The sequence below is a fragment of the Neopsephotus bourkii genome, unplaced genomic scaffold (genome assembly GCF_033783945.1).
Source record: "Neopsephotus bourkii isolate Nb327-2 ecotype Australia unplaced genomic scaffold, CSIRO-AGI_Nbou_v1 NB_1634, whole genome shotgun sequence".
Classification (NCBI taxonomy): Eukaryota; Metazoa; Chordata; class Aves; order Psittaciformes; family Psittacidae; genus Neopsephotus; species Neopsephotus bourkii.
This window is the reverse complement of record NW_026902109.1, coordinates 5,973,559-5,984,086: the sequence shown is the minus strand read 5'-3', so window position 1 is coordinate 5,984,086 and position 10,528 is coordinate 5,973,559.

Sequence of the window (10,528 nt, the reverse complement as noted above, 5' to 3'; positions counted from 1 at the left end):
AATCAGAAAAGGCAGCCAAATTGGTGTGCTTTTTGGAGTAGGTATCTTAAAACTTTCAACTTTGTAGAGTTAGAAATTCTTCGCTTAGAGCAACTCTTTTTCCTAATATTTTTTTAATGAAGACAAAGCAGTTTTGGGCAGGGATCTCCTAATAAATTCTTTACTCAGTGTGGAACTATTACCTATTGCTTTCCATTTCTCTGTAAAAAGAACAAGGAGTGCTGGGATTGTTTTTTTTTTTGTCTTAGGTGCTAAGAGTGCTGAGCAGAGGCAAAACTTGCACATTCATTTATGCCACCTGCATTTTAATGCCATTTTCCTGTCATTGTACAATATTTCTTCTTTAATTCTTGGTTACCTTTGCTTAAGCCCCAGTTTTTCCCTTATCAGAGGAAAAATATAAATTTTAAATATTCAAAAATATTTTTCCGTTGTTGCTCCAGTTCATGCTATCTTTTGTATTTCGTTTCACATTTTGTGGTTCCACAGCCACAGCAACCCATTCGGAACTGAGTATCAATGGGAAATCAGCTGAATATACATTTTCCTGGATGGCTGGCAAATATCCTCTGCTTTATTTTGTCACCAGCCAGCAATATACACCCACGCACTGTATTAAAAAGCAGGTCAGGTATAAAGGCAGGGCTTGAGTTCCTTTTCCTGGAAAGTAAATTTTGCCCAATATTCATGTCAAGCTCAGATCTTTTTCATTACCCCATTTGATGTTTCATCAAAGCTGTTTCCTCCATTGTTGGAGCACTATATGTTACTGCTTGAAGTGAAGTCTAGGGATTCATTTTTAGATTTTATCCTTTTTAATCTGAGCAGAGCGAAGTACAAATAATAATTTGCTTTGTTGACTAATACTCTTGCAGCTAAGCAGCTGAGAAAGGAGGAGGTGAACTTTTCACACTACCATCTGTAACCAGCTGGTTCTGCCATTTAATTTTTAGTTTGCTTGAGGCAAATAACTGTATCATGTATTACAGCATGCAAGAGATCTAATTTTTTTCCTTGCAGTGAGTTATCTGCAGTTCATTGGAAAGGTCATCTTTTTCCTGTCACTTGCCTACAGAAGATGTAAAATTTCCCAGAGATGACTTCTGAGAGATGGAATCTTTCCATTAGAGTTAAATTTGTGAAAATAGTGGACAGATGTACAGCTATAGGCAAACTGTCTGCAATCTGGGATGATCTTTTATCGTAGCACAATTTCTTTATACCAAGACTTCTGAATCTGTGAAGAAAGTTTTGGGCTGTAAGGTGCAGTGGGGGTGCTGTCTGTGCTCACCTGAGCAGAGTGGTAGACCAGAGTAGCTGGAGATGTTTGTGAGGGAAAGACAACGTGGCTGAAGAGCAGCAGAGATTTGGGAATCAAACTGTTCCCAACTCCTGCATACTTGCGGCATGATCCTGAATTACACCAGCCTCATTTTAACTTATAGTACTTTCTATACTAGATACACTCCTGTTCCTCTGATTAGTCTCCTGGTTTAGGAAACAAGCTAGGATTAGGAAGAATAAACCAGAAAACAAATATGGTGCAGATATTTTGACAGCTTATGTAAACACATTACGGCTCTGCCTGGACTGGTTTGGCAGTGTGGTTTCCTACAGTGGTCCAAAGATACCTGAAGCTGTGAAGGCTGATGGCTTTCACTGAAGGGAAGGAGTGCGTGAAATAGTGCTTTAGTGACATCTTCCCAGGTAATGGCAACTTAATCATGCTAATGGCAGGTAAAGCTGAATAGACTGGCCAGCTCTCTTTTTCAACAACTTCAGTCGACTGTGCTGAAAATTTTTATATTGGGCTTTTGTCAGTCAAGTAGCAGTACTGCCAACATTCTGTTGACTGTATTTAAGTGTCCTTGTCATGAAAGGCTCCAGGAAAAAAACTGGTCATTGCATGTTAACTCTTTTTCAAAGAGATTATGCATCTGCAAAATTCTTGTTTGTCACAGCCTCACTTGCATAATTTTCTACCTTCCACTGTACTTCTTTTCCATACTATCCCATCCACAGTGATGCAGGGCAAGGCTGAATCCTCATCTCTGTGTACCAGCATGCAAAGAAAAGAAAGTCTGCAGTATATTGCTATCACACCTAAGGAAACTAGAATCTCTACATGAAATGGAGTCACTCCAGATGTATACAGGTTGAAAGAAATTGCTATTTCTTTTCACCATCCCATATCTCATGGTTGGTCAGTTTTATAAATGTTGGTGTCAATATTCAGTGACAGCTGGCTCTGAAAACTGCTGCAGGAGAGCCTAGCAGCAGCGATGTTACACTCTGCTCCCTCCACTAGTTTCTGTTGCAGCTCTGGATGTATTTCATCTGTTTCTAATACAAATGCCTGATCCTTTTTTAAGGCCTCCTGATCTCTTGATTCCAAGAATATAATATGACAGTTCAGCAGTCTGTCATTGCATTGTGTTTGTTTCCCTTTATTGTTTTAGATTGGCTGCCTTTTGGTTCCACTGGAGACACCAATGATAGGAATGACAGCAAATAGGGATGTTTGACTTTAAGATACACCCTGCAGTTTAATGCTGTGTATACTGTCTTTTTTTCTCCTGTTTTGAGAATGTTCAATTATTTCTCTGAATGGACACTATTCCAGAGTGTCTAATTTTTGTATCTGTGTGCCTTGAAATGAGTAATGAAATGGCTCAAAGTGCTTGTGTAAAGAAACTCCCTCACCATGAGCCCAGTTTTATTTGTGTTAAGACCTGCTCTAAGCCAGTAGCATGGCCTCTGTGGGGAGTTGGAGTGGCTACTCTGACTTGCAGGAGCGTGTCCGAGAGAATTATTGCCCAATCTTCCTTTTAACAAGAGGGGGGCTCTTCAGTGTTGAATTCCTAAGCTGCTTTGATGGGATTTGAGGGACGTTTTCAATGCTGAGATTTCTGACTGATTAACCCGTGGCTATAGTGACCCAGATGGTTGGGGTCAGAGCTGGAAAGCAGCTCCACCTCCTGCCCCCCTTGCTATGCTCTCACTCCCCGGGGTAGCGGGCTGGGGTCAGCCAGGCTGGCCTGATTGTGCATCTTTTATCATTGCTGGTCTGCCCTGCCAAATTTTGAGGTTTCCTGGGGATTGAGCTTTTACAGAACAATTTCTTGGTATTTAGCTCCAGAGAAAGTTCTTTCTGCTGTGGTTTGCAGAGTTTGTCCCAGCTGTTGCAGCATCTTTTGGGTGTAGAAATGGAGCAGTGTGTGCTTGTGCACTGTACTGTGCTGCCTCAGGGGCCTTCTGGGTACAAGCAGTTGCAGGACTAGTTCAATAAAAATCTTGTAACCAGCAGCTTATTTCTCTGAACAGTTGGCTGCTTGAGGGGGTGAACACTTCTCAACTGGAGGGAACTTTTTACATTTGACCTGGTGGTTCTTCAAACAAACAAACCCAAAACTAGCACAGGTGAAAATGAATTTTTGAAATGAAAAAGCAAGGAAGAACTACGACTTATGCAGCAGTTAGTCACCTCTGTTGAAGAATATCAAAGAAAAGTAAAACTGGCAGCAGGAGGGCACCAGCACTCATGGTCTTAAATCGGTATGGATCTGATTTGACTGTTTATTATCTTTAATCCTAGTGGTCTACCAGGAAGGAGGGAAAATAATTACTAATGACAGATTCTAGTTAAAGTTAATTTATTGGTGGTGGAACTAATTGTGTGTTCCAGGTGTTCATCAGTTTAGCAAGACAACATTTAAGTATCGAGTGCTCTAATTACAATGTGGTTAATTAAACGTGATTAAACTGTTGGGTTTACAGACATGCAACTAATTATGCATAATTACACTTCTAGTGGGCTTATGGTATGCATCATGCAAGATGTATGTAATTTTTAAAAGTTGCTTTTTGTAAGATGCTACCATATCTTTATACGTTAATATATAGGTTTTGACAGTTTGCTGTGTTTTTCAGCTAGAAATATGCCATGAAAAAGTAGTGAGATACTGAATTAACAGATCAGTTAAGAACCATAAAAATGGTGGGAGGTGGAAAGGAGGGGACCTGCTCAGAATTTGCAACTTGAACCTATAAGTCTTGTATGAATTAATAAAAGCTGGTATTTCTTTACTATTTAAATTTTCCTGCTATTAAAGCAGAAACAGTCTTTTCATACAATAAGATCAGTATTCACTGGGTTCTCCAGGTTGCTGGTTAGCACCTGCTTCAGAGAGAATTGATGAGAGAATGGGGTGTTTACCGGTAGACTGAAAGTCTCTGAGATGGGTTTCTGGGGCTCTCCTGGGGCTCTGTGGTGTGTTTGCTGGAGATGGGAGATGGCCCCCAATGTAATAAGGACATGGAGCTGCTAGAGTGAGTCCAGAGAAGGGCCACAGAGATGACCAGAGCACTGGAGCACCTCTCCTATGACGACAGGTTGAGAGAGCTTGGGTTGTTCAGCTTGGAGGAGAGAAGGCTCCAAGGAGATCTTAGAACAGCCTTCCAGTGCCCAAAGGGACCTACAATAAATCTGGAGAGGGACCTTTTACAAGGGCATGTAGTGACAGGGCAAGGGGGAATGGCTTTAAACTGAAAGAGGGTAGATTTAGATTAGATATTAGGAAGTAATTCTTTACTGTGATGGTGGCGAGGCACTGGCACAGGCTGCTCCAAGAAGCTGTGGCTACCCCATCCCTGAACAGTGTTCAAGGCCAGGTTGGTTGGGGCTTTGAACAACCTGGTCAAGTGGAAGGTGTCTCTGCCTGTGGCAGGGGGTTGGAACTGGGTGAGCTTAAGATCCCTGCCACCCCAAACCACTCTGTGAAGTGTGTGTGCACGCAGCACTGGTTGTTATCAGCCAGACATGTGGAGAGATCTCTTCCTGCTGACGTCTCGCCTGGGTCAGTGCACGCACCAATGTCGTACTTGAAGGCAGCTCTAAACCGAACCGAATCTGCCGAATTCAGTAATTGCGGTGTGTGAATTTTAGCACGTCTCGAACCTCCCCTCAGCCCGCTGGCTCGTGCCTGCTTCCCCCGACTGGCCCCTGCAGGCGGAGGATGAGGTGTACGTGACCCGAGGGCCGCGGCTCATAGCCGCCTGCCCGCAAGATGGCGCTGCGGGGCACGGGTCGGAGCAGCCTTAGAGGAGATATGCGGCGAGGGCGGTTAGTGAAGCCTTCTGTCAGGGCGGTGGCCTTACGCCGCTCTCCCTTGCTGAAGTGTTCTGCTCTTCGTTGTCCCAGGGTAGTATAGACGCTTGTGCCTTCTTCAAACTTAAAAAGTTACGATTTGGATTAAGTCTTTGATGCTTGGAGTTTGGTGTTGCTGTCAATTATTGTCCTTTCTATTAGTGCCTCATAGATTTGTCATGTACGGTGTCTCTGTAGTAGTCTTTTATTTTAGGTTTAATTCCTGTCCCACTTAATGATGAAGAGTGCTTTCATTAGGAAAGCTGTGCACTGTGCTTGTAATAGAGGTTATTTTAATCTTTAGTTGTTATTAAGACTCTTACTTAATTTGAACCATGGAGAAAGGGGCACCAAGGAGAATGGGTGTTAGCACGTGAAGGGGTTGCGATGGCTTAACATAGGAGAAGTGAAGCGCTTGCCTCTCCTGAGGCATTGGTTACTCCAATGCAGTGTCCTTAGGACAGGGGTGAGCCATGGAGGCCTGTGTGAGCATACGTGGGCTGTGAGCTGGCATCTCATCTGCTAGCACCAGTGCTCACCTTTGTTTAGGACCTAGTCTAACAACAGGTGAAGTAAATTTTGCAGGATTTCCCATACCATTACCTATATAATAAAGACAGTGGTCTTATTTCTGTGTTCTAGAATACATTCAGGCAGTCTGTAGATGAGTATTATGGAGACAGCTGCTTCAAGGTTGCTTTCTAATTTCGCATGACCAGGTGGTTTGAGTATTGGAGAAAGGAAATATTTCCTGCTTAAACATCTTTATTTCCAGTCATAATGTACACACTGTTGACCATCAGTTATGTCCTAATGAATTTGCTTACCACTGTCTGAGATCTGCAGAGCACAGAGTCTTTTGGTAAACTTTGAGTGCATTATTACATGAACACTGAGCGTTCATGGGAATGTAGTACTAGCTTTTCAGTGCATATGTTTTGCATGTGTCAGTGGTACCCATATGAATATATTGGAGTATGCTGAGTCCTTCTTTGCACACAATTTCACAGCAATGCAATCACAAATCCACAGTGGTGTCAGGCAACAACTGGAAATCCACAGGAATATCAAGTGACTCAAGAAATCATGTCCTTTCCTCCATAGGCATCAGTGAGTTAGCCTAATCATTAGTAATAAAATCAAATGAATGTCAATAAACACTTCTAAGTAACTGGCTGCTTTTTTATTTCAAGTCTTGTTCTCTCTTTTTGTGTGCACAAGTATATACCAAAAAGTAAGAACAGTTCCTTCTCTAATTGGAATTTATCTCTGTGCAGACATCTAGTGCCGGCAGGATATACTGTAAATACTAAAACTGCAATGGATTTACCACTGTTCTGGGTTTTCCTAAACCAGGAGAGCACCGTGTGAAATGAACTTGCTGTAATTTTCATGTCCTGTATTGAAATGGGATTTTGTGTTGAATTTTCCTGTCTTGCGCAAGGCAATCGTCTGGGCTGTCAAACATAGCATTGAGGACCAGTGTGGTTGTGCCAGGTGAGTGTCCAGGCTGGCAAGACCTCTCATTTGAGGTGAAAAGACCTTTCCTCCCATGTTGCAGGTAATGCAGAGATGGCCTTTGGGTGGAGCAGCTTTGCTCTTGCCCCCAGGCCTTGTTGGGCTCTGTCCTGGGTTCCTTGGCATAGACTACCTCAAGAGAGGGTACTTCAAAGACCCAAAAGGGTACCGATGGGCTTTTGGTATTGCTGCTTTGGAGACTGAAGAAGTTGAGCAGCTGTCCACCTTGCCTGGTCTCTCAGAGGATCCTTCTGTTGTGGGGCTGCTGAAAGTCGAAGAACAACAAGTGCCAATTGCAAACACAAGCTTTCTTGGGTGCAGTGGGGTTCTGGAGACTGCACATCCCAAATTACAGTTTGATTGTAAGCCCTCTCTATTACGTGACCCGTAAGAAGAATGATTTTAAATGGGGACCTGAGCAACAACAAGCCTTTGAGCAAATTAAACGCGAGATAGTTCATGCAGTGGCCCTTGGACCAGTTCGGACTGGGCCAGATGTAAAAAATGTATTGTACACCGCAGCTGGGGAGAATGGCCCTACCTGGAGCCTCTGGCAGAAAGCTCCAGGAGAGACTCGAGGTCGACCCCTTGGTTTTTGGAGTCGGGGATACAGAGGATCTGAGGCAAGCTATACCCCAACTGAGAAAGAGATACTGGCAGCCTATGAAGGGGTTCGAGCTGCTTCGGAAGTGATTGGCACCGAAGCACAGCTCCTCCTGGCACCCCGGTTGCCCGTGCTAGGCTGGATGTTCAAAGGCAGGGTCTCCTCTACGCATCATGCAACTGATGCTACATGGAGTAAATGGGCTGCACTAATTACACAACGAGCTCGAATAGGAAATCCCAGTCGTCCAGGCATTCTAGAAGTCATCATGGACTGGCCAGAGGGCAAAGATTTTGGGATGTCACCAGAGGAGGAGGTGATGCGTGCTGAAGAGGCCCCACCATATAATCAGCTGTCAGAAAGTGAAAAGCAGTATGCCTTGTTTACTGATGGGTCCTGCCGTATTGTGGGAAAACATCGGAGATGGAAGGCAGCTGTATGGAATCCTCGACGACAAGTTGCAGAAACTGCTGAAGGAGAGGGTGAATCAAGTCAGTTTGCTGAGGTGAAAGCCATCCAGCTGGCCCTGGACATTGCTGAACGAGAAAAGTGGCCAGTACTTTATCTCTATACTGACTCATGGATGGTGGCAAATGCCCTGTGGGGGTGGTTGCAGCAATGGAAGCAGAGCAACTGGCAACGCAGAGGTAAACCTATCTGGGCTGCTGCACTGTGGAAGGATATTGCTGCCCGGGTGCAAAACCTGGTGGTGAAGGTACGTCATGTAGATGCCCATGTACCCAAGAGTCGGGCCACTGAGGAACACCAGAACAACCAACAAGTGGATAAAGCTGCTAAGATTGAAGTGGCTCAGATGGACTTAGATTGGCAACATAAAAGTGAATTATTTTTGGCCCGGTGGGCCCATGACACTTCAGGCCATCAGGGCAGAGATGCAACATATAGATGGGCCCGTGATCGAGGGGTGGACCTAACAATGGACACTGTCGCCCAGGTTATTCATGTGTGTGAACACTGCGCACAGTCTCTCCTGCTCTGAAAGACTGTTACAAGAGGTGGAGCCTGACATCATGGACCAGATGCACTCAGCAGCTTTATAGGGACTGGTCCATGCACTACGATGAGAGTGCACTTAGATAAGAGTGATGGTATATTGAAAATGTGGGATCTGAGCATGACGTGAATGGTATGGAATAAGGGGTGGATAATGTCCTGGGTTTAGCAGTGGCAGTCATTTTTCTCTTTCTTGGTAGCTGGTGCAGTGCTGTGTTTTGACTTTCGGGCTGGGAACAAAGCTGATAAAAATGATGTTTTGGTTTGGCCAAGGACTTTGTGGGCCTCATGCTCTGCCAGGGAGGAGGGGAGCCGGGAGGAAGCAGAGACAGGACACCTGACCCAAACTGACCAAAGAGGTATTCCATACCACAGCACGTCATGCCCAGGATGGAACTGGGAGTTAGCCGGAAGGGCTGGGTGGACTGCAGGGTTGGAGGAGGTATCGGTCGGTGCTTGGTCGGGCTGGGGGGGGCGAGTTATCGGTCGCCTGGTGATGAGGTGTTGTATTCTCTTCCCTTGTTATTTCCTTTATCATTACTATTATTGGTGGTAGCAGTAGTGATTTGTGTTATACCTTAGTTACTAAACTGTTCTTATCTCAAGCCGTGGGAGTTGCATTTCTTTTTGATTCTCCTCTCCGTTCCCCCAGGAGTAGGGGGAGGGCAAGAAAGGGGGGGAGTGGGTAACAAGCTGTCTGGCTGTGGGTTAAACCACGACAGGCTCATGTCCATTTTCCTTCCAGTTGTTAGAAAAATCTTTTTTGTTTAAATGACTTATTCCAGGGACAGTTAGTTGCTCAAAGAAACAGATGGTATATGTGGAAATGGCTGGGAGATCAAAGTGTCACAGGGTACTGTGTCAACCCTGAATCAGTACTGTTATGGGAGGAAATGGAAAAGTTGGGAGAGGATGGTTAGTGCTCCCCTTACAGCTCTATATTATTGTTGGCAAAAAACCTTAAACAAGAAACAAAAACCAGAACAGCCCTGGGGACAGCCATATACTCAGGTTTCCCTGCAGCCTGTTCCCAAATGTCTGTCTGTCTCTTCAGGCTGGCAAGCCACCCTGTGACGAGCTCTGCTTAGTGCCATCAACCTTTGTCAGCCTGGTTGCAGGACTAGTGTTTGGGTAGCTGCCTGTGACACCTGCAGGATCTGCATTGATGCCCATAGAAGTGCACTGTGCACGAATCACAGGGACTTCTCTGGTGCCTGCTGATGTGCTCCTGAATCAATACCTTGTTCATCAGGGCTCCTGGTAGCCCCATGTGTGTTGCTATGCCATGAAGGCCTGGAAGTGGCATTAAAAAGTTTAGTCTTTTATTATTGTTATTATTATTAATTTTGTATTTTCATAAGCAACAAATTACAATGAAATAAAAGAGGATGAAAATAAAATTTTATACTGTGCCTTTTAGGCAGTTCTATACTTGTCTCTGACAAGAAGGCTAAAAGAGCAAAATAAATATTGATTAAGTGTCTGGTCTTTACTTAAGTGCTCTTGAAAGTTAATCAATACACTTGTGCCCTAAACATTGTTAGTTTTTCAGTTCAGAGGGGCTGGGGGAAAATTCACCTGGCTTTTCTGGCTTTAAGAGGGTGGCAGAGCTGGAAGCAAACTATAATGAGCTTGTTTGCCTATGCCTTGATGAGATTAAGATAGGATGGTGTACTGTCCTTCATATCATGTTTTCTGTATATTTAATTGCCATTGCAGCCTGTGAACAGCCCATTACCTAGTGTATTTGTGCTTCAGGAGGCTAATGCTGAGTGGTGACAGTGTCTTCATCTTGCATTTGTTATAGAAAAACTTAAGGTAATTTGAGTTTGGGGAAAAACAACAACAAAAAGGCAGAAAGGTGGGGTTTTCTCTTTGTGCCTATACAAGGGTCTGTATACTTCAGAGGCTTTGTTGAAGAGCATTAAAATGCATAGACTTTTAGTGGAACTGCAAGGGAAAACAGAATGAATCCCTACGACTTAATCTAACTGTAACTTTGTTCTCAAAAAATGAAAAGGGATGTAAATATCCTTTTGACCTCCATACCACCCCTGGTGCTGTAGCCCACCTCTGACCACATCAGAGCAGCACTAGGCAGGGAGAAGAAGGGTGACCCCTTGGCTTTGGGACAGCTGTGTAAAAATTTGTCTAAGCTTTGAGAAAGAACGTGATGGTTTCTGCTTCTCTGTCAATAACAAGGATGAGGGCTTCATCACTGGTGGGCTGTCAGTCTGTATGTGAGC